General features: G+C 45.7%; 2 long non-coding RNA genes across 2 annotated transcripts; one reads left to right on the top strand and one right to left on the bottom strand.

The window, feature by feature from the left end:
- Positions 1-2,491: 2,491 nt before the first annotated feature.
- LOC121001790 lies at positions 2,492-22,907 on the bottom strand. Its single transcript, XR_005779143.1, has 3 exons — positions 22,157-22,907; positions 7,845-7,856; positions 2,492-2,504 (listed from the first exon to the last, which is right to left on the bottom strand). It is a non-coding gene; the product is annotated as an uncharacterized LOC121001790 (long non-coding RNA).
- Positions 12,586-23,032, top strand: LOC121001788. The gene is made up of 3 exons (XR_005779142.1): positions 12,586-12,598; positions 13,126-13,134; positions 22,905-23,032. It is a non-coding gene; the product is annotated as an uncharacterized LOC121001788 (long non-coding RNA).
- The last annotated feature ends 867 nt before the right edge of the window (positions 23,033-23,899 follow it).

Here is a 23,899-nt window from a genome sequence, read left to right as displayed (position 1 = left end):
TGACCCCTTTAACTGTTTTATAGTTATGTGTGCAGAGCTGTGTGAGGGCTCCTTTTTTTTGTGGGGCAATCCGTACTATTCATTGATATCGTTTTGGGGTATGTATGACTTTTGATACATTATTTTTTGTGGGAGGTGAAGCGACATAAACAGTAAATCGGCCATTTTGACTTTCTTTTTGCTGTTTTGCAATTTGCTGTATGGGATAAATATTTTTAGATCTTAGAAGTCCGGGGATTTTCGCATGTGGCAATGCCCATGTTGTGTATTTTTTATTGTTTATGTATATATATACACTGCTCAAAAAAATAAAGGGAACACAAAAATAACACGTCCTAGATCTGAATTAATAAAATATTCTTCTGAAATACTTTTGTTCTTTACATAGTTGAATGTGCTGACAACAAAATCACACACAAAAATAAAAAAATGGAAATCAAATTTTTCAACCCATGGAGGTCTGGATTTGGAGTCACACTCAAAATTAAAGTGGAAAAACACACTACAGGCTGATCCAACTTTGATGTAATGTCCTTAAAACAAGTCAAAATGAGGCTCAGTAGTGTGTGTGGCCTCCACGTGCCTGTATGACCTCCCTACAACGCCTGTGCATGCTCCTGATGACGTGGCGGACGGTCTCCTGAGGGATCTCCTCCCAGACCTGGACTAAAGCATCTGCCAACTCCTGGACAGTCTGTGGTGCAACGTGATGTTGGTGGATAGAGCGAGACATGATGTCCCAGATGTGCTCAATTGGATTCAGGTCTGGGGAACGGGCGGGCCAGTCCATAGCATCAATGCCTTCGTCTTGCAAGAACTGCTGACACACTCCAGCCACATGAGGTCTAGCATTGTCTTGCATTAGGAGGAACCCAGGGCCAACCGCACCAGCATATGGCCTCACAAGGGGTCTGAGGATCTCATCTCTGTACCTAATGGCAGTCAGGCTACCTCTGGCGAGCACATGGAGGGCTGTGCAGCCCTCAAAAGAAATGCCACCCCACACCATTACTGACCCAATGCCAAACCGGTCATGCTGGAGGATGTTGCAGGCAGCAGAACGCCGCCCACCGCATCAAACATGTCGCATATCAATCGAACCGGCGTTCGGAAACAGATAGTGCGCAGACGCCAACCAGTCATGGCATGACGTCACCAACAATAGTTGCGGAGACACGCGCACGGACATGCGCACTACTGCCAAGAAGCTCGGTCGGCCATATTGTAAAAGGTCATTGTGTCCCACCACTGTGTATGCGCATGTCCATGCACATAAGGACAGGACAGCGCAACACGGAAATACAAGCCGTGCTATACAACAAGTATATAAAGAGGGGGCAAGGAAGGGCACTGTATCTCAAAGGACACAGGTCCCACCATCCATGGGCGAACAGTGGAGACCGCAACACGAGTGTCACGATCCTCACCCAGATCACCCACAGATCCCCCCAAAACAAACATGTTTCAATATACCGCAGTGTGGACTGACACAAAATGTAAATCGAGGCGATGAAAAACTAGCCGAACCAAAATAACAAGTCACAATGAGGGCACTCATATAGACAAGTGAGGACATGTGGATACAGTGTATGTGCACCGGGTACGTCACACATCTTGATTCCGCAGCATCATTCAAATCTGTGAATATAAAAAATCTGTGAATATAAAAAAGAAAGAAAAGAATTAGAAACATGGCTTAGTAGTGTTCAAAATACACTATGTAGCACAAGAGAAAAGGCGCATATCACATATATAACAAAAGAGGGCAAGCAACTTATTTAAACATAAATCCCCGGATTGTAATCCACATTAAGCCCATTTGGTCTCAAACTGTTGAGAGTGTAAATCCAGAGAAGCTCTCTCTTTTTAAGAATCCGTACCCTGTTCCCCCCACGTCTGGGCATGGGTACATGATCAATTGCCCAACATTTCAGATCTTTTTCAGAATGTTTAAATTCTGTGAAATGTTTGGCAACAGGGAGGTCCTTTCTCTTTTTACGTATGGACAAACGGTGATTGTTGAGCCGCGTCTTAAGATCGGTTGAAGTCTCACCCACATATAATAACTTACATGGACAGATCAAAACATAAACCACGTAACAGGAATTACATGTAAGGTGAAAACGAATAGGGTGTAGAACTCCAGTGGTAGGATGAATAAAAGCACTGCCTTTACCCATATATTTGCAGTCGGTGCAGCACAGGCAGGGAAAACTACCCTTGCCTAATGTGGTTAGTGCAGTCTGTACCGACCTAGATCTAGGGCCAATATCTGCTCTAACCAGTTGATCCCGTAGGCTTCTAGACCTACAATATGAGAATAGGGGGGGAGATCTGAATTCCTGAATCTCACTATGACAGCCTCCCAAAATACCCCAATGCCGTTTGATGATACAGTTAATCTCTGCACTTTGTTCCGTGAATTTGGAAATAAAAGGAATCCGAGTCAAGGATCGTTCAGATGACTTCCTTTTTAGAAGATTACTTCTATCCAAATCACGGACCTTGTTGATGTGAGAATCCAATAATTTGGTAGGGTACCCCCTTTTTTTGAATTTGTTAGCCATGTTGTTTAAAGAGGAGTCTAGATTCTTAGGCTCAGAAACAATTCGTTTGACCCTGAGAAATTGTGAAAAGGGTAAGTACTTGAGTGTGTTGCGTGGATGACCACTGTTGTAACAGAGGAGGGTATTTTTATCAGTAGGTTTGGTGTAGAGCTGGGTGTGTATCCCGCTCTCACCAAAAGTAACAGTGGTATCAAGAAACTGCAATTCAGTATCCGAATGGACCAACGTAAATTGCAGATCCCTGTCAACACCGTTTAAAAACCGATGAAACTCAAGTAACTGGGTGACACTACCAGTCCATATGAGGAAGATGTCGTCGATGTATCTCCACCACCGCAGCAATTGGCTGCGGTGGTGTGACACATAGACGACATCTTCCTCAAAGCATCTCATAAAGATATTGGCGTAGGTAGGTGCCACGTTAGACCCCATTGCCACGCCTCTTTTTTGTTGGAAAAAGGTATCCTGGAACAGGAAATAGTTATGCCTCAAAATTATCTGCAATAAATCAATGATGAGCTGCCTAGCAGCCATTGTATAAGGTGAAGAGTCAAGCATACGGGAAATGGCGTCAATACCTAAATCATGATTGATAGAGGTATATAGTGAAGTGACGTCAAAGGACGCTAAATGGACCTCATGGACACCGGCAAAATCAATCTCATTCAACTTGCACAGGAAGTCGGTCGTATCTTGTACATACGACTCAGCCCCTATTGCAAATTCGTGTAGAACCTTATCCAGAAAAATAGCAATGCAACTAAAGATGGAGTCCGAACCGGGAGGATCGATAAGGGACTTGTGCACTTTTGGAAGTATATATAAAACCGGGGTCACCGGATGATCTACAGTGAGAAAAGTGCACAAGTCCTCATCAATAGTGCCTGCCAACATGGCGTCTGCCAAACATCTCTGGATAAGTCTAGCAATCTCAAACTTGGGATCACATTGAAGAACAGAGTAGACATTGGTGTCATCCAGCTGACGCTGAATCTCAGCCACATATTTGCCGGTGTCCATGATGACCACTGCGCCACCCTTGTCCGCAGGCTTGACTGTTATGGAAGAATCTTTCCTTAATCGGTCTAGCGCTTCTATTTCAAATTTAGATAGGTTAGGATGTTTAAAGGCAACATTGTCACATCTCAATCTATAGGCAGAAACATCAGACTTAACTGCAGTAATAAATGCATCAATCGAGGCCTCGTTAATGCATGGAGTGAAGTTACTTTTCAGAGACAGATCGAGGCGGCCCAGGGAGAACTCGCTAACCTGAGGCACCGCGATCCGTGTCTTAGAGTTAAACCACATTTTGAGTTTAATCCTGCGAAAAAAAGCATGAAGGTCAGTGTCCAGTTCAAACCAGTTAGGCACAGACATAGGACAAAACGAAAGTCCTTTATTCAGGACACTCACTTGAGCAGAGGTGAGCGTCCTGGATGACAGGTTAATCACCGTCACCTCCTCTTGTTCACCAGTGACTTTGTGGTCTGTGCTCTGGTTTTGTTGATTTTGGGCTTGACCGGTTCTGCGATGTCAACGACCCCCTCTTCTGGTCCGCCCACGTCTCTCCTTTCTGGATCCATACTGTTCCCTAAAAAAGGGGAAGATAAAGTGGAGGTGGCAGGTGTATTTCTTTTCTTCTTCCTGGGATCTTTATAATTAAAATTGCCGCTATCAGACTGCCAGGTGTAAACAGCATCTTTTTTATAATCATCGGAGTCACCATTCCACTTTGACCTTTTTCCTTCCTCCAGCTCCAATTTGGTTCGTGTTACATGAACACCAACATTATCGCTAAACAGCGAATACTCCTCAGCGGACATAGCTGACCGTAATGTAAGGTCAATCTCCGCCGTGTCGGAAGCAATAGTGATTAACCACTTCAGCCCCCAGTGCTTAAACACCCTGAAAGACCAGGCCACTTTTTACACTTCTGACCTACATTACTTTCACCGTTTATTGCTCGGTCATGCAACTTACCACCCAAATGAATTTTACCTCCTTTTCTTCTCACTAATAGAGCTTTCATTTGGTGGTATTTCATTGCTGCTGACATTTTTACTTTTTTTGTTATTAATCGAAATTTAACGATTTTTTTGCAAAAAAATGACATTTTTCACTTTCAGTTGTAAAATTTTGCAAAAAAAACGACATCCATATAGAAATTTTGCTCTAAATTTATAGTTCTACATGTCTTTGATAAAAAAAAAATGTTTGGGTAAAAAAAAAATGGTTTGGGTAAAAGTTATAGCGTTTACAAACTATGGTACAAAAATGTGAATTTCCGCTTTTTGAAGCAGCTCTGACTTTCTGAGCACCTGTCATGTTTCCTGAGGTTCTACAATGCCCAGACAGTACAAACACCCCACAAATGACCCCATTTCTGAAAGTACACACCCTAAGGTATTCGCTGATGGGCATAGTGAGTTCATAGAACTTTTTATTTTTTGTCACAAGTTAGCGGAAAATTATGATTTTTTTTTTTTTTTTTTCTTACAAAGTCTCATATTCCACTAACTTGTGACAAAAAATAAAAACTTCCATGAACTCACTATGCCCATCAGCGAATACCTTGGGGTCTCTTCTTTCCAAAATGGGGTCACTTGTGGGGTAGTTATACTGCCCTGGCATTCTAGGGGCCCAAATGTGTGGTAAGGAGTTTGAAATCAAATTCTGTAAAAAATGACCTGTGAAATCCGAAAGGTGCTCTTTGGAATATGGGCCCCTTTGCCCACCTAGGCTGCAAAAAAGTGTCACACATCTGGTATCTCCGTACTCAGGAGAAGGTGGGGAATGTGTTTTGGGGTGTCATTTTATATATACCCATGCTGGGTGAGAGAAATATCTTGGCAAAAGACAACTTTTCCCATTTTTTTATACAAAGTTGTCATTTGACCAAGATATTTATCTCACCCAGCATGGGTATATGTAAAAAGACACCCCAAAACACATTCCTCAACTTCTCCTGAGTACAGAGATACCAGATGTGTGACACTTTTTTGCAGCCTAGGTGGGCAAAGGGGCCCACATTCCAAAGAGCACCTTTCGGATTTCACAGGTCATTTACCTACTTACCACACATTTGGGCCCCTAGAATGCCAGGGCAGTATAACTACCCCACAAGTGACCCCATTTTGGAAAGAAGAGACCCCAAGGTATTCGCTGATGGGCATAGTGAGTTCATGGAAGTTTTTATTTTTTGTCACAAGTTTGTGGAATATGAGACTTAGTATGAAAAAAAAAAAAAAAAAATCATCATTTTCCACTAACTTGTGACAAAAAATAAAAAATTCTAGGAACTCGCCATGCCCCTCACGGAATACCTTGGGGTGTCTTCTTTCCAAAATGGGGTCACTTGTGGGGTAGTTATACTGCCCTGGTATTCTAGGGGCCCAAATGTGTGGTAAGGAGTTTGAAATCAAATTCAGGAAAAAATGAGGAGTGAAATCCGAAAGGTGCTCTTTGGAATATGGGCCCCTTTGCCCACCTAGGCTGCAAAAAAGTGTCACACATGTGGTATCGCCGTATTCAGGAGAAGTTGGGGAATGTGTTTTGGGGTGTCATTTTACATATACCCATGCTGGGTGAGAGAAATATCTTGGCAAAAGACAACTTTTCCCTTTTTTTATACAAAGTTGGCATTTGACCAAGATATTTCTCTCACCCAGCATGGGTATATGTAAAATGACACCCCAAAACACATTCCCCAACTTCTCCTGAGTACGGCGATACCAGATGTGTGACACTTTTTTGCAGCCTAGATGCGCAAAGGTGCCCAAATTCCTTTTAGGAGGGCATTTTTAGACATTTGGATACCAGACTTCTTCTCACGCTTTGGGGCCCCTAGAATGCCAGGGCAGTATAAATACCCCACATGTGACCCCATTTCGGAAAGAAGACACCCCAAGGTATTCAATGAGGGGCATGGCGAGTTCATAGAATTTTTTTTTTTTTGGCACAAGTTAGCGGAAATTGATATTTTTAATTTTTTTCTCACAAAGTCTCCCGTTCCGCTAACTTGGGACAAAAATTTCAATCTTTCATGGACTCAATATGCCCCTCACGGAATACCTGGGGGTGTCTTCTTTCCGAAATGGGGTCACATGTGGGGTATTTATACTGCCCTGGCATTCTAGGGGCCCTAAAGCGTGAGAAGAAGTCTGGAATATAAATGTCTAAAAAATTTTACGCATTTGGATTCCGTGAGGGGTATGGTGAGTTCATGTGAGATTTTATTTTTTGACACAAGTTAGTGGAATATGAGACTTTGTAAGAAAAAAAAAAAAATAATTCTGCTAACTTGGGCCAAAAAAATATCTGAATGGAGCCTTACAGAGGGGTGATCAATGACAGGGGGGTTGATCAATGACAGGGGGGTTGATCAATGACAGGGGGTTGATCAATGACAGGGGGGGTGATCAATGACAGGGGGGGTGATCAGGGAGTCTATATGGGGTGATCACCACAGTCATTGATCACGCCCCTGTAAGGCTTCATTCAGACGTCCGGATGCGTTTTGCGGATCCGATCCATCTATCAGTGGATCCGTAAAAATCATGCGGACGTCTGAATGGAGCTTTACAGGGGGGTAATCAATGACAGGGGGTTGATCGATGACAGGGGGGTGATCAGGGAGTCTATATGGGGTGATCACCACAGTCATTGATCACGCCCCTGTAAGGCTTCATTCAGACGTCCGGATGCGTTTTGCGGATCCGATCCATCTATCAGTGCATCCGTAAAAATCATGCGGACATCTGAATGGAGCTTTACAGGGGGGTAATCAATGACAGGGGGGTGATCAGGGAGTCTATATGGGGTGATCACCACAGTCATTGATCACTCCCCTGTAAGGCTTCATTCAGACGTCCGGATGCGTTTTGCGGATCCGATCCATCTATCAGTGCATCCGTAAAAATCATGCGGACATCTGAATGGAGCTTTACAGGGGGGTAATCAATGACAGGGGGGTGATCAGGGAGTCTATATGGGGTGATCACCACAGTCATTGATCATGCCCCTGTAAGGCTTCATTCAGACGTCCGGATGCGTTTTGCGGATCGGATCCATCTATCAGTGCATCCGTAAAAATCATGCGGACATCTGAATGGAGCTTTACAGGGGGGTGATCAATGACAGGGGGGTGATCAGGGAGTCTATATGGGGTGATCACCACAGTCATTGATCATGCCCCTGTAAGGCTTCATTCAGACGCCCGGATGCGTTTTGCGGATCGGATCCATCTATCAGTGCATCCGTAAAAATCATGCGGACGTCTGAATGGAGCTTTACAGGGGGTTGATCAATGACAGGGGGGTAATCAATGACAGGGGGGGTGATCAGGGAGTCTATATGGGGTGATAACCACAGTCATTGATCACGCCCCTGTAAGGCTTCATTCAGACGTCCGGATGCGTTTTGCGGATCCGATCCATCTATCAGTGGATCCGTAAAAATCATGCGGACATCTGAATGGAGCTTTACAGGGGGGTAATCAATGACAGGGGGGTGATCAATGACAGGGGGGTGATCAGGGAGTCCATATGGGGTGATCAGGGGCTAAGAAGGGGTTAATAAGTGACGGGGGGGGGGGTGTAGTGTAGTGTAGTGGTGCTTGGTGGGACTTTACTGAGCTACCTGTGTCCTCTGGTGGTCGATCCAAACAAATGGGACCACCAGAGGACCAGGTAGCAGGTATATTAGACGCTGTTATCAAAACAGCGTCTAATATACCTGTTAGGGGTTAAAAAAAACACATCTCCAGCCTGCCAGCGAACGATCGCCGCTGGCAGGCTGGAGATCAACTCTCTTACCTTCCGTTCCTGTGAGCGCGCGCGCCTGTGTGCGCGCGTTCACAGGAAATCTCGCCCATCGCGAGATGACGCATATATGCGTGACTCTGCGCAGGGCTGCCACCTCCGGAACGCGATCCTGCGTTAGGCGGTCCGGAGGTGGTTAATTCATGCTGGAGGTACTGAATATTCAATAGAATGAAATCAAGGGAATATCTATTCGATAAAGCTTCAAATTTTTTGCAAAACAAAGCATTATGAGCAAACAAATTAGGTCTCAAATTGGACCTCATGCCACGTGGGATCCTTTGAACCTTGAAGTATTCCCCAAGTGTGGTCATGTGCAGGCGAAGTGATGCCGTCTTTTTAGACAAAAACTCATATCTTCTTTTAAGTTCAGGAATGGAAGGGGTGTTCAAGAAAGCTGCATCTCCCCCAATGTCATGCAATATGCGATCCGTCTCCTCCTGGGAGTACATAGAGCCACATGGAAAGTCGGTCTCAGCCATAGTACAAAATAATAATGTCCAAAGGTAAAAATGCCGTGCTCAGCCACTGAAGCAATATATCAAAAAAGGGAAAGTAGCGGCGGCACTGGAAACAAGCAAAATGGGTGCTATGTCCAGGGATATTGCTGCTTACCCCAGATGTACAGGAACGAAGAAAGGACAGCACTCCAAGTAAAAATATACTGGTCTTTAATCACCCATGCAGATGGCAACGTTTCAGCTCCAAACAAGAGCCTTTTTCAAGCAATGAACACAGTGTATGCTGGGGTATATATAGTCCAACCCCCATTACATCATGATACAATCAATCAACAATAAAATATACAATTTAAAGTGCAAAAGTGCATATACAATCTCCATATGTAAATACAATTGTGTAATACCCATAAGTAAAAGATGATATAATAATACATCAGAAATATAATATATGGTGTACATATTATGACCTACAACGAGGTAATTAGTGATAAGAGACAGGTGTACACAATAGTGCAAGTAATAAAAATGATGATGCCGCAAAGAAAGAAAGAAAGTGTTGACATACCCAGCGCCGTCCACCGCATCAAACATGTCGCATATCAATCGAACCGGCGTTCGGAAACAGATAGTGCGCAGACGCCAACCGCGTCCAGTCACGGCATGATGTCACCAACAATAGTTGCGGAGACACGCGCACGGACATGCGCACTACTGCCAAGAAGCTCGGTCGGCCATATTGTAAAAGGTCATTGTGTCCCACCACTGTGTATGCGCATGTCCATGCACATAAGGACAGGACAGCGCAACACGGAAATACAAGCCGTGCTATACAACAAGTATATAAAGAGGGGGCAAGGAAGGGCACTGTATCTCAAAGGACACAGGTCCCACCATCCATGGGCGAACAGTGGAGACCGCAACACGAGTGTCACGATCCTCACCCAGATCACCCACAGATCCCCCCAAAACAAACATGTTTCAATATACCGCAGTGTGGACTGACACAAAATGTAAATCGAGGCGATGAAAAACTTCTTTTTTATATTCACAGATTTTTTATATTCACAGATTTGAATGATGCTGCGGAATCAAGATGTGTGACGTACCCGGTGCACATACACTGTATCCACATGTCCTCACTTGTCTATATGAGTGCCCTCATTGTGACTTGTTATTTTGGTTCGGCTAGTTTTTCATCGCCTCGATTTACATTTTGTGTCAGTCCACACTGCGGTATATTGAAACATGTTTGTTTTGGGGGGATCTGTGGGTGATCTGGGTGAGGATCGTGATACTCGTGTTGCGGTCTCCACTGTTCGCCCATGGATGGTGGGACCTGTGTCCTTTGAGATACAGTGCCCTTCCTTGCCCCCTCTTTATATACTTGTTGTATAGCACGGCTTGTATTTCCGTGTTGCGCTGTCCTGTCCTTATGTGCATGGACATGCGCATACACAGTGGTGGGACACAATGACCTTTTACAATATGGCCGACCGAGCTTCTTGGCAGTAGTGCGCATGTCCGTGCGCGTGTCTCCGCAACTATTGTTGGTGACGTCATGCCGTGACTGGACGCGGTTGGCGTCTGCGCACTATCTGTTTCCGAACGCCGGTTCGATTGATATGCGACATGTTTGATGCGGTGGACGGCGCTGGGTATGTCAACACTTTCTTTCTTTCTTTGCGGCATCATCATTTTTATTACTTGCACTATTGTGTACACCTGTCTCTTATCACTAATTACCTCGTTGTAGGTCATAATATGTACACCATATATTATATTTCTGATGTATTATTATATCATCTTTTACTTATGGGTATTACACAATTGTATTTACATATGGAGATTGTATATGCACTTTTGCACTTTAAATTGTATATTTTATTGTTGATTGATTGTATCATGATGTAATGGGGGTTGGACTATATATACCCCAGCATACACTGTGTTCATTGCTTGAAAAAGGCTCTTGTTTGGAGCTGAAACGTTGCCATCTGCATGGGTGATTAAAGACCAGTATATTTTTACTTGGAGTGCTGTCCTTTCTTTCATTCCTATAAATATATATATATATATATATATATACACACACACTCACCTAAAGAATTATTAGGAACACCATACTAATACGGTGTTGGAGCCCCTTTTGTATTCAGAACTGCCTTAATTCTACGCTGCATTGATTCAACAAGGTGCTGATAGCATTCTTTAGAAATGTTGGCCCATATTGATAGGATAGCATCTTGCAGTTGATGGAGATTTGAGGGATGCACATCCAGGGCACGAAGCTCCCGTTCCACCACATCCCAAAGATGCTCTATTGGGTTGAGATCTGGTGACTGTGGGGGCCATTTTAGTACAGTGAACTCATTGTCATGTTCAAGAAACCAATATGAAATGATTCGAGCTTTGTGACATGGTGCATTATCCTGCTAGAAGTAGCCATCAGAGGATGGATACATGTTCTCATTCTGTTTATGCCAAATTCAGACTCTACCATTTGAATGTCTCAACAGAAATCGAGACTCATCAGACCAGGCAACATTTTTCCAGTCTTCAACAGTCCAATTTTGGTGAGCTCGTGCAAATTGTAGCCTCTTTTTCCTATTTGTAGTGGAGATGAGTGGTACCCGGTGGGGTCTTCTGCTGTTGTAGCCCATCTGCCTCAAGGTTGTGCATGTTGTGGCTTCACAAATGCTTTGCTGCATACCTCGGTTGTAACGAGTGGTTATTTCAGTCAACGTTGCTCTTCTATCAGCTTGAATCAGTCGGCCAATTCTCCTCTGACCTCTAGCATCCACAAGGCATTTTTGCCCACAGGACTGCCGCATACTGGATGTTTTTCCCTTTTCACACCATTCTTTGTAAACCCTAGAAATGGTTGTGCGTGAAAATCCCAGTAACTGAGCAGATTGTGAAATACTCAGACCGGCCCGTCTGGCACCAACAACCATGCCACGCTCAAAATTGCTTAAATCACCTTTCTTTCCCATTCTGACATTCAGTTTGGAGTTCAGGAGATTGTCTTGACCAGGACCACCCCCCTAAATGCATTGAAGCAACTGCCATGTGATTGGTTGACTAGATAATTGCATTAATGAGAAATAGAACAGGTGTTCCTAATAATTCTCTAGGTGAGTGTATGTATATATATAATTTTTTTTTATAGAAACTTTTATTAATTTTTTCTACACTTTTCTTTTATAGTTTCCATAGGGAACTATAACTAGCAATCATCAGCTATTCCCATAGACTCTAATGCATTAGCATTGGTGTCTATGAGAATTTTAGTATGTATCTATAGAGGCAGGGGCTCCATAGGAACTAAAGTGCGTCAGCCTTATATCATTGGGGAATACGGAGGCTGCCACACACACACTCTGGCTGCCTGGAGCCTCGCCGTGGGAGCCAGAGCACACCCGGAAATGTGCTTCTGGGTTTTTGCGCCTCCAGATGCAGTGGTCACGTTTGACCACAGCATCTGAGAGGTTAAAAGTCTGCGATCAACATTACTACCGGTCGCGGACAATAGGCCTGGGTGTCTGCTGTGTGAAAAAGCAGACACCCGGTTGCTATGGCGTCTGCTCCGCTGCGGAGCGGGCGCCATCTTTAAAGACCCAACATGTGACGTACTAGTATGTCACATGTCGGGAGGGGGTTAAGTACAGATATTTACATGTGAAATTAAAAAGAACATCAAAAATTCTTTAAAAATATGTTGAACATAAAAATATGATTGAAACAATAGGTCATTTTCTGACAACACATTCCCTTTAACTAAGGTGGCATAGGAAAAGTGCTGCTGACCGTAGTATCAGAGAAAGGTGAGCAGACTATGCGTTCTGTGGATTTAGACAATATGGATCTGAACACAGCTTTCCAGGGTTTCCAATTTTGACAAAGACAAAGTGCACTGCATTGTAAATAATCAGTTTTATAGTAGTTGTCAGGTTTAGTAATCTGTGCCACACACTGAAAATACACAAAATAAATACTGGGTAACATTTTTTGCAACATTCTAGCAATCTTTTTTTCTTTTTTCCACATGCAGCCCTAAATACCTTTGTGTGGCCCCCAACCATCTGGTAAAAGACATGTATATTTATGTCTTGTGGCTGCTCAGATGTATTTTTCTTGTATTCTCCCATTAGATGGGAATCCTGGTAGTGTAACCAGACATTTATTTATACTGTATGTTCAATATGCCATAAATACAGTACTTCAGTTGGTAATACCCCTTTTAAGTTTTATTTTCAACCTTTGGGATTGGTTCAGTCTGACCATGTGGCTCCCAACCAGAAAAGGTTGTGCACCCCTGCTTTAGACCACTATGTGGCAACAGAAAACTAAGTTGATGTGACACAACTATGCCCCCTTTTCTAGAGACGCTATCACCCTGTAACCATCTGTTCTTTTTTGCGCAAATCTGTAACAAATTGGTCTAAATTTATTTGTTCAACAAAGAAGGGACAACTTCCGTCAGAATTTTGGTGCAAGATGTGGCCCACTGTCACTGTCCTGTTTAGCTCATTTCAGCTAGAGTACATTTATGGTCAGGGCTAGGAAACGTCAGCGTACGCAGAGACCCCTGCCCTGAGCAAGGTGGCTGAATTATGCCGGGAGCCACGACGAGGGTACACCAAGAAAAGGGGGCATACCCAGGGAAACCTTGGAAAAAGGGGCGGGGGGGAGGGGCGTGAAGCTCGGGCGCCTGGCTGGACGGGAGTGAGCGGAATATAAGGCCAGACGCCCCTCCCACAAATGCAGGCTGGAACCAGCCTTACCTATTTATGGTCAGGGCTAGGAAACGTCAGCGTACGCAGAGACCCCTGCCCTGAGCAAGGTGGCTGAATTATGCCGGGAGCCACGACGAGGGTACACCAAGAAAAGGGGGCAAAAAACAACCATTAGTAACAAACATTTTATTACATGATTTACAAAGCCAACGAACAAAAGGCACGTGCGATCTCAAGTTGAGGATCAGGAATATATCTAGTGTAGCAAGAGGACCGCCAACGCCCCATGCTTCGAATGACGTGAGCTGGCACCTGATGTCGTGATGCGGCAGAAGCTGCCCCTATGCGGAAAGAATGCCCTGATATAATTTTGGGGTCGTATCCTAAACCTTGGGCAAGAGCACGGATGCAGGTAATGAACCGTGTGGCGGTAAGGGGTTTGCCGGCGTGCGGCAGGAGAGGACTATCTGAAGGACCGACCCGAATGAGTGCTAATAATTGGTGCAGCACCTGAACTGGGCACCATAAGTTGGAGGACGGATAAAATTTGATTGCAGTAGGGGGACCCGTCTGACTGGTCTTGGTAGAGGGAAGGAGAAGAGTGTAGCAACCTCGGCCCCAAGACAGATGCTGTTTCAACGGGTGACCCTGACGGTTCGGACCGGCTAAAACTTCCCCCGGCCTAAGAAACCCATAAAAAATGAGGTACATGGCTGCTTTCAAGACCAAGCTAGTGGAGGGCCCAAAAGGATGACCGTCCAAAGACGAGGAGAGAGCCCTAAACAACTCGCTAGACACGGGTTGCCTACGGCTCTGGGACCCCTGACCCTCTTTCTGAATACCCCGAAGGGTGGCCTTAATGGCCTGAACAGAGAAAAAGGACCCGCGGTGTGGATCATCCAGCATGAAGTGGTGTTGCAGCCCAGCTAAATAGAGTTTGATGGTATTGTGTGACAGCCCCAGTTGGTAGTGACAATGGGCTAAAAAGGCCATGATGTGAGCCGTTTCGGAATGAAGACCCCTTGGGTGAGTTCTGGAGAATTTATCGAACGCCCTCAAGCCGGCCTGGTAATTCCTCGCTGTATTATGCGAAAGAGACTTTCTGACCAGACCCTTGGCTTCGTCTATGAGGACATCTAGCCCAGGGTGAGGGTGCTGAAATGAGGCACGGGCGCACCTGACCGATCCGCGTCGGGCACTTCCTGGAAAAAAAACGGGAAAATTAAAGCGGGAAAGTGCGTCCGCGGCCCTATTCTGCTCGCCTGATATATGTATGCATCGGAAATGAAAATTGTGGCGGAGGGACAGCCAGACTAGCTTGCGCAAAAAAGCCATGATCTTGAACGACTGGGCCCTGCCTTTGTTAACGATGTCCACCAAGGTCTGACTATCCGTGACAAAGGACACGGACGAATTAGACCAAAGGTGACCCCAAACCTGGGCTGCCGCCACTACGGGATATAGTACCAGGAGGGGAGAGGATTTAAGAGCAGCAGGATCAGAGGCCAATTCTGGCGGCCATCCGGCGGCCAACCAATGGGACCTGAAAATGGCAGCGAACCCGAATGACCCTGCGGCATCGGAAAAAACGAGAGGAGAAGCTGAACCCCACTGAGGCACGAATAGCGAAATGCCATTCCAAGTGGACAGAAAACTGTCCCACATGCACAGGTCCGCGATGGCATGACCGTCGAGATGGACAACAGAATCCTGCTCTGGAGCGGAGGGCAACAGAGATAATAAACTGGCGAGAAAGGTCCTGCCTTGAGGCATGATTCTGGTGGCGAAATTAAGCATCCCCAGCAAGGATTGCAACTCGACCTTGGTCAAAGAGAGGGACCGGACCGCCCGAGAGATGGCAGATCGGATCCGATGCAATTTCTCGCTGGGAAGGCTGGCCTCCATCTTAACTGTATCCAGAATTATGCCCAAGAAGGTGACCCTGGTGGCCGGGCCCTCCGTCTTGGCGGCAGCGACAGGGACCTGAAGACGGGCAAAAATATCCAAAAGAGTGTGAGGAATGGATGGGACCTGACTAGGACTTTCTACCATAAGGAAGTCATCCAGGTAGTGAACTACCATGGATAACCCGCCATGATGGGTAAGGATCCAGTGCAGTGCTTTGGCTAGTTGGTCGAAAAGCCACGGGCTACTTTTAGACCCGAAAGTGAGACGGTTGGCGAAGTAGTAATTGCCCGCCCACTTGAAGCCATAATACTTCCAAAGCTGAGGGTGGATAGGAAGCTGCTTGAAAGCATCGGCTATATCTACTTTAGCCAACCAAGCCCCGGCCCCTGCCAGCAAAATGTACTGAATTGCCTCGTCGACCGAGGAATATTGCATTGAATACTCCTCGGATGGGATGAGAGAATTGAGACTCGGGATGGCCGACATATGAGGCGCAGAGAGGTCGTAAATGAGACGCTTTTTATTAGATGACAGTTTAGTAACAAGACCAATGGGACTGATGCGCCAGGACTGGAAAGGAATGTCTGAGAATGGACCGATGACAAACCCCTTGTCGACCTCCTGTTGGATGAGAGAGGTGACAGCCTCAGGATCGTTGGCCGCGGATAGCAGGTTAGGACCCGTCCAACAGCCCTGCGGGAGAGTAATGAGGCCCGTATGGAAACCCTCTCGGAACCCATCCAACAAAAAGGAGACAAAAAGCTGATCAGGGTGATCCCGCAGGAGAGCAGCCAGTAACCCCAAATTAATGTCGGCTAGTCAGGAATCCTTGGCTGCCCTCCTGGGACAGGAGGAGCGGGGATGGGCCCGAAAACAAAGGGAACAAATATGGAGCGCCCGGCAGGAATTGAAGGCACATCCCTTGGCGTTAAAATTATTGCAAACCTGGTTGCCCCCGAGAAACACGATGGGTCTGCCCAGCTTATCTAACGACGGGGAAGACCTGGATGACCCAGAAGGACCTGCCGAGGGGGCTGACTGTGGGGCTTGCACCGGATTGGGACACCAGTCGGTAGAATGAAAAATGGACTGGCAGGTAGCACAGAGGGGGGCCTTGAGACCCGCAAAATGCCGGCAAAACAATTCCATATCCAGCTCCGCCCAGCTAGACACGAACTGGAACTGACTCAAAGCGGCCGCGGCTTTAGCCGAAAAAGAACGATGATAATCGTAAAAAGCCGTGCCGCCGTATTTGTGCCCCAAGTCCGCAATCCGGTACAAGTAAGTGTCCAGCTCTGCCCTGCGATCTGGTTGAGCAGAACACACCACGTCCCTGTAAAGGCTGAAGGCCAGGACAAACTCGGACATAGATAGTTTCCTATTGAGCCGAGCATCCTTAGCTCTCAATACCACAGATACCTCTCCGCAGTTGACGACCCGATTCTCTGAAATATCCTGGGAGGCAATAAGGATGGATGCGAGGTTCACGTCCTTGCCCGCCAGGATATCCTTTTTAATATGCTCGGGGACGAAGTGGGAAGGGGCGATCTGAGGGGTGACAGAAGGCCTACCTGCAACGTCCAGCGGAATGGCAGGGGTGACTGCCGACCCTGGAAATTGCGGTGGAACCGTGGGCCTGGATTCCAGGACCGTTAACCTAGCCTGAATGTCCGAAACTGAGCCAGCCAGCCCAGCGATGGACGACTGAATCTGGGCTAAGGCCAGCTGTATAGCATCCGGGTTGGAAGGGCCCGCCACCGGGGCCGGGGCCGTCATCAGCAGGCGATACAATTCGGCCTTGCGAGCGGACGCCGGATGCCGTATCCCCCTGCGGTTGAGTTCGGCGACCAATCTAGGCACCGTCCAGCTTCTTAATGATGTACTGCTGTCGCGCCCAGAGACGGGAGTTCCAGGTATGGAGACGTTATCGACCATATCGGAGGAGACGTGGGACATATCGGACCTGAGAAAAAAGACGAGTAAAAACACCCAGAAAAAGCAACGAAAACAGACGTATGCGAAGAGGCCGGACGGAAGAATGTGAGAAACAATAAAGTAAAAAATGCCCATCGGACGAACCACCTACCTGGTAGGACACGACTGAGTTTGGAAGCACGGCCCCAAAAAACCCCAAATGCCAAAGATGGAGCTAATGAAAGGAAAATGACCCTGAGTAGAACCGAAATTGTAACCCTGCCTTGCGAACCCTCTATGAACTGACTTACCAGAGAGCGCTCCGGAATTGCCTGGTCGAAAACGTGGAACGCGTACAACTAAAGTCCGAACTAAAGGGAGGAACAATACAAGGATAGGATTTAAAGAACATAAACAGACCCTAAGAATAAACCGGAGACCCAGACAACCTGGGTGATCCAGGGACACTGACAACCTGGGCGATCCAGGGACACAGACAACCTGGGCGAGCCAGGGACATTGACAACCTGGGTGATCCAGGGACACCGACAACCTGGGCGATCCAGGGACACCGACAACCTGGGCGATCCAGGGACACCGACAACCTGGGCGATCCAGGGACACAGACAACCTGGGCGATCCAGGGACACAGACAACCTGGGCGATCCAGGGACACCGACAACCTGGGCGATCCAGGGACACCGACAACCTGGGCGATCCAGGGACACCGACAACCTGGGCGATCCAGGGACACCGACAACCTGGGCGATCCAGGGACACTGACAACCTGGGCGATCCAGGGACACAGACAACCTGGGCGATCCAGGGACATTGACAACCTGGGCGATCCAGGGACATTGACAACCTGGGCGATCCAGGGACACTGACAACCTGGGCGATCCAGGGACACTGACAACCTGGGCGATCCAGGGACACTGACAACCTGGGCGATCCAGGGACACTGACAACCTGGGCGATCCAGGGACACTGACAACCTGGGCGATCCAGGGACACTGACAACCTGGGCGATCCAGGGACACTGACAACCTGGGCGATCCAGGGGCACTGACAACCTGGGCGATCCAGGGACACTGACAACCTGGGCGATCCAGGGACACTGACAACCTGGGCGATCCAGGGACACTGACAACCTGGGTGATCCAGAGACATAGACAACCTGGGCGATCCAGGGACATTGACAACCTGAGTGATCCCAGGACCCCGCAAAAGGGGGAACCGGGAAGTAACGTGAAAAAAAAAATAAAAAAAATAAATCCCCTCGCAAATTCTGGCACCATGATGCTGGAGGATTTCGAACCCAGAAATAAGCGTGAATTGATATATTGTTTCTCTTTTTTTTTTTTTTTTTTAAATAACGCCCCCCCCTTTTTTTTTTTTTTTTTTTTAACAACCAGCATTGCAGCTCCTAAACCCGCTGGTGACCTGCCGGAGGGGTTCAGGAGGCATGAATGCAGCGAAGCCCCCCTGGACACAGGAGTACCCCTGCACCGAACCTGAGAACCCTGCATGCCTCCCGAGCTGACAGCGCAGCTCCCGAGGCATAACACGCCGACTCGCCCCGACACAGGAGCACCCCTGCACCATAACATCAGAATTCGCGAGTACCTAAAGTGCAGACAGCGCTGTTATAAAGACATGAACAAAACCCCGCCGTGACACAGGAGAACCCCTGCACCAAAACCACAGAATGAATGAGAACTTTTAGTGCATGCAAACAAGCCACGCCACGGCGCTGCCGCTGGCCCCTAAACTCTTAATGAGCTTTATGCAGAGCGGCATGAATGGAAGTGTGCTGAGTCAGGACACCGCTCCCCCGACCCGGCCGCCTGTGCCTGCGTGGGCGGAACATGCTGGGGGAGAGCGGCATCCCACCGGGCAACCCCCCGAAGCCAGATAACCCGGGCGAACGAGAAAGTAGAGTGGGGACGCGACACCCCGATTACCTGACAGGCTGGCGGCGGAACTGGCGGTGGAGGCACGTGACCGCGATACCCGGAAGTGACGATACTGAAGGAGGGAGCGTAAGCCGCAGTAATGCGTGAAGCTCGGGCGCCTGGCTGGACGGGAGTGAGCGGAATATAAGGCCAGACGCCCCTCCCACAAATGCAGGCTGGAACCAGCCTTACCTATTAGTGAGCCAAAGATAAATGTTCTACAGAATGAAATGAAATGACCATATTTCCATAATACAACTTGTTTTCAAATGTTTAATTTTATTAACACTGATTATTTAAAACGTTTGAACAAACTGCTATTTACATAGAAATCTAAATGATAGTTACTTTTATCAATATACACAGTATATCTGAATATTTTACACAAAGACAAATCCAAAATACCTGTATATAATTTAAAACCAATCTGAAACAATACAATATATTAACTTTACAAAGGTAGATTATTCTGCTATATAAAGCATTCGCAAAACCACGCATTCTACTCCAGCATAATTGCACAAGATATGTAGGAAAATATCACTTTCTTAGAAATTATAAAACATAAAAATGCAGTGAGTTTAGAAAGGGGACAGATGTGATAACACAGGCATGTCAATAGGGGTAGAACATTAATAGTTCTTAGTTTGAATAAAGACTTCCCTACTGGATGGATCCTATCAAACTTCAGTTTTTATATTACAGATTAGGAATTGGGCCAAAGAGGCTAGAACGGGGGTAATGAAGCCTGGTTCATGCAGTGAGGAGGAGTTTAAATGGAACTGTGGTTGAATATGTGCCCTGCTTTCAATATGGGCTCTACTCACCCAAAATTCTAAACATTTTAGGATGCAGAAAAGTGCGTCACATGATCCCTCTTTCAGCTGTTGAGGAGTTTCACCTACTGAAGAGGCATTTCTCCCACCCTGACACCCAATAAAAGAAAATTCCCTAATATATCAGGGCATGTACAAATGTGTAACGGTAACAAATCCCAAAGGTGTTACTAATATCCTGTTAAAAAAAATAAAAAAACAATGGGGCAGATTTATGAAAGTGTCTAAAAAACAGTTTTTGTTGCCCAAAACAACCAATCAGAATGCAGCTTGCATTTTCCAAGAGTACTGTAAGAAGTGAAAGCTGCGTTGTAATTTGTTACTTTGTGCTACACGGACAGTTTTTCTGATCGACAGTTTTATAAGCCTGCCCAGTGTAATTAGACATGTAGCAATAGTGGGACATATTGACTAATACTATTCTCAGTGCTGTATGAAAAGCTTTGCGACAGAAAAGTGGATTGTTTTTAGTTATTTTGACAGTAGAGGAGGATTTGTGATACATTTATGAAGTGTTTGCAACTTTCTTTTTTAGTTTCCTAAAAAGGTGGGGGGGGGGATGTTTTCTGGGTGTAGTTACATTTTTAGCCAAATTGTATCAAATGTGACTTAATATGTCACAAAAAATCACAAGTGTACTCCAGTCCCCCAGTGCAGTAAAAAAAACAGGGCTTTAATAATAAATAATATTAAACTTGAGCCTGTAAAATCACTGGGTCATTTGTGCCACAAATTTAACTAGTGTGTGACATTTGGTAAATTTGTTGCAGAAAAAGTGCTCTATTTGTTGCTCTAAAAAAGTGACTAGAGAGTCTAAAAATGTGCCAGAGTTATCACAGTGGCTGATGCTGGATGATAAATGTGGTGCACTTTTGAACTCTCTAGTTGGCTTACTTTACGCCAGAATCGTTTGTAAAAATGTTGGCGCACTGTAAGCCACACCCCCTTTCTAGTAGGTCACACCCCCTTTTATACTAAACCATGTCCTCTCATTGGAAGGGAACAAAGTATCCAAAATACTTATTAAATTTGGTACAAAGCAAGTAGGCCTGTTTTTTTTGCGTCAATTATGCTACAGTTCTGGTGCATCTACTCAGATCAGTTTGTGACTATGTAGTCATATGTACGTAGTATGCTCATTTGGATTGGATGTCATGACTATAATGAAGGTTATTCATGGATTATCTGTTCTGTATCTCGGGCATTTCCCTGGATCCCTTTGGCTACACTCCACTTTATTATGGGGTTCAAAATATAAACATTATACAAATCCAATACCACTTTTAGTAACTTTACATTTAAACCTTTATGGTCTGTAACTTTTTATCCAGAGTCATTTAGGCTACTTTCACACTTGCGTTGTTCTTTTCCGGCATAGAGTTCCGTCACAGGGGCTCTATACCGGAAAAGAACTGATCAGATATGTCCCCATGCATTCTGAATGGAGAGTAATCCGTTCAGTTTGCATCAGGATGTCTTCAGTTCAGTCGTTTTGACTGATCAGGCAAAAGAGAAAACCGTAGCATGCTACGGTTTTATCTCCGGCTAAAAAAACTGAAGACTTGCCTGAATGCCGGATCAGGCATTTTTTCCCATAGGAATGTATTAGTGCCGGATCCGTCCTTCCGGTATGCGCATGCGCAGACTGAAAAAAAGGTGAAAAAATAAATGCCGGATCCGTTTTTGCCGGATGACACCGGAAAGACGGATCCGGCATTTCAATGCATTTTTTCGACTGATCAGGCATTTTTAAGACTGATCAGGATCCTGATCAGTCTTACTAATGCCATCAGTTAGCATACATTTTGCCTGATCCGGCAGGCAGTTCCGGCGACGGAACTGCTTGCCGGATCTCTCTGCCGCAAGTGTGAAAGTAGCCTTACTAAGTTATAGTAACTTGGGTGGAATATCTGCAGCAACATTTATCCATACAACATATAAAATGGTATAGAAAAACCCCCACATTAAGTAAGATAGAACAGACGTTCCCAGTCTTGCTGTACATTAGGGCAAAAGGCTACTTACAATTTATTAACAAAATCAATATTTCCAAGGACCAGTCATCAATATCCTGACCCATTTAAATCAATGTCAAACAATTCTCAAAGCTCAACTCACCTGCAAAAGGTCCGTCCTGTTCCAGAACTGCCATCGAGTCCCTTGAGGCTCCTAGTCCCTGCTGGACTGAAAGTAGTAACGTTACGTCCATTGTTCACATGGCTGCCAATTCAATCACTGGTCTCAGAGGTCACATTTGCATGAACGCCATGTGATTGCTGAGGCGAGTGACTTGCTGAACGGTCACATGAATGATGGATGTGACATCATCACTTCTGTGTCTGACGGGAGTCAGAAGCCCCGAGGTATGTACCCGCAGAGCTGGAATGGCAGGTGAGGTAAGGTTTTTTATTTAGCCTATCTGCTCCCCTGAGAATGTTAAATTCCTTTACATTCCACCGTGAATCTTGCTGCAAAACCGTAGAAAATCTGCTCCAAAAAATGCATTACATGCATATTTTGCTGCAGAAATCTTACTTTGCATCCTAACAGATGACATTGGCTATGAAAATTCACAGCAATTCGGCAACTTAATAGACATTCTGTTGGTTGAAAAACCTTTACATATGTGCTGTTTAGTATTTTGTTGTATATTTTCAGTATAGGACTTGTCCACCATGTCTGAACATGTCCTTGCACAGTGCAAGGTCCTCCAGTACAACAGACACTCTTTGTAGCTCCTCATTGATCTGGCTAATATATCAGATCCCTGAACAGGTGACCCCACTCTGTTAACCCTAATACTGTATTTGAAATTGGGCTTTCTAAACCAGACAACCCCTAAAGTCTAATTGGTCACATAAATGTAACAACTGTGAGCTTTTTTAAAGAGAACCTGTCCCAACGCAATCTACAGACTGCATGTTATAGAGCAGGAGGAGCTGAGCAGATTGATATATATATATATATATATATATATATATTGTGGGAAAAGATTCAGTGAAATTTGTAATTTATTCATTTAAATTCCTGCTCATTCAGGGCTGTGAAGTCAAGGAGACGGTCCTATCAGTGATTGCCTTCCCTCTATGACTGTATATACAGAGATAGCTGTCAATCACTGATAGGACCGCCTCCTTGACTATAAAGCCCAGAATGAGCAGGAATATACCATATTTTTTGCCCTATAAGACGCCCTATAAATGTTGCTGCGTCTTATGAAAGTGCTCATTAGTACCGGAGGACCGGGAAGCGGTGAGGGCTCTGTACTCGCTGCTTCCTGGTTCTCGGCTGTGCTCTGGCTGCGCACAGTGTGAGGGCGCTCTGTGACCTCACGCTGTGTGCGTGGTGTCACAACACAGCCGCAGCAGAAAGTAGGAGAGTTACATGTTTATTTTATTTTGTTTGCTCTGTGGCATGGGGGCTCAGAATGGAGGCTCATAAATGGCATGGGGGTCTCATCTGAGGTCTTACTGGGGTCTTAATAACATTGGGGGTCTGATCTAAGGTCTTACTGGGGTCTTAATAACATTGGGGGTCTGATCTAAGGTCTTACTGGGGTCTTAATAACATTGGGGGTCTGATCTAAGGTCTGATTGTGGGTCTTATTAACATTGGGGATCTGATTGGGGCTGTCAGCTGAGGTCTGAATAACATTGGTGGCCTGATCTGAGGTCTAATGAAAAATATTTTTTTCTTAGTG

The sequence above is a fragment of the Bufo bufo genome, chromosome 5 (assembly GCF_905171765.1).
Source record: "Bufo bufo chromosome 5, aBufBuf1.1, whole genome shotgun sequence".
Taxonomy (NCBI): domain Eukaryota; kingdom Metazoa; phylum Chordata; class Amphibia; order Anura; family Bufonidae; genus Bufo; species Bufo bufo.
Note: the sequence above shows the minus strand (reverse complement) of the source record. Positions and strands in the feature narration are given on the sequence as shown.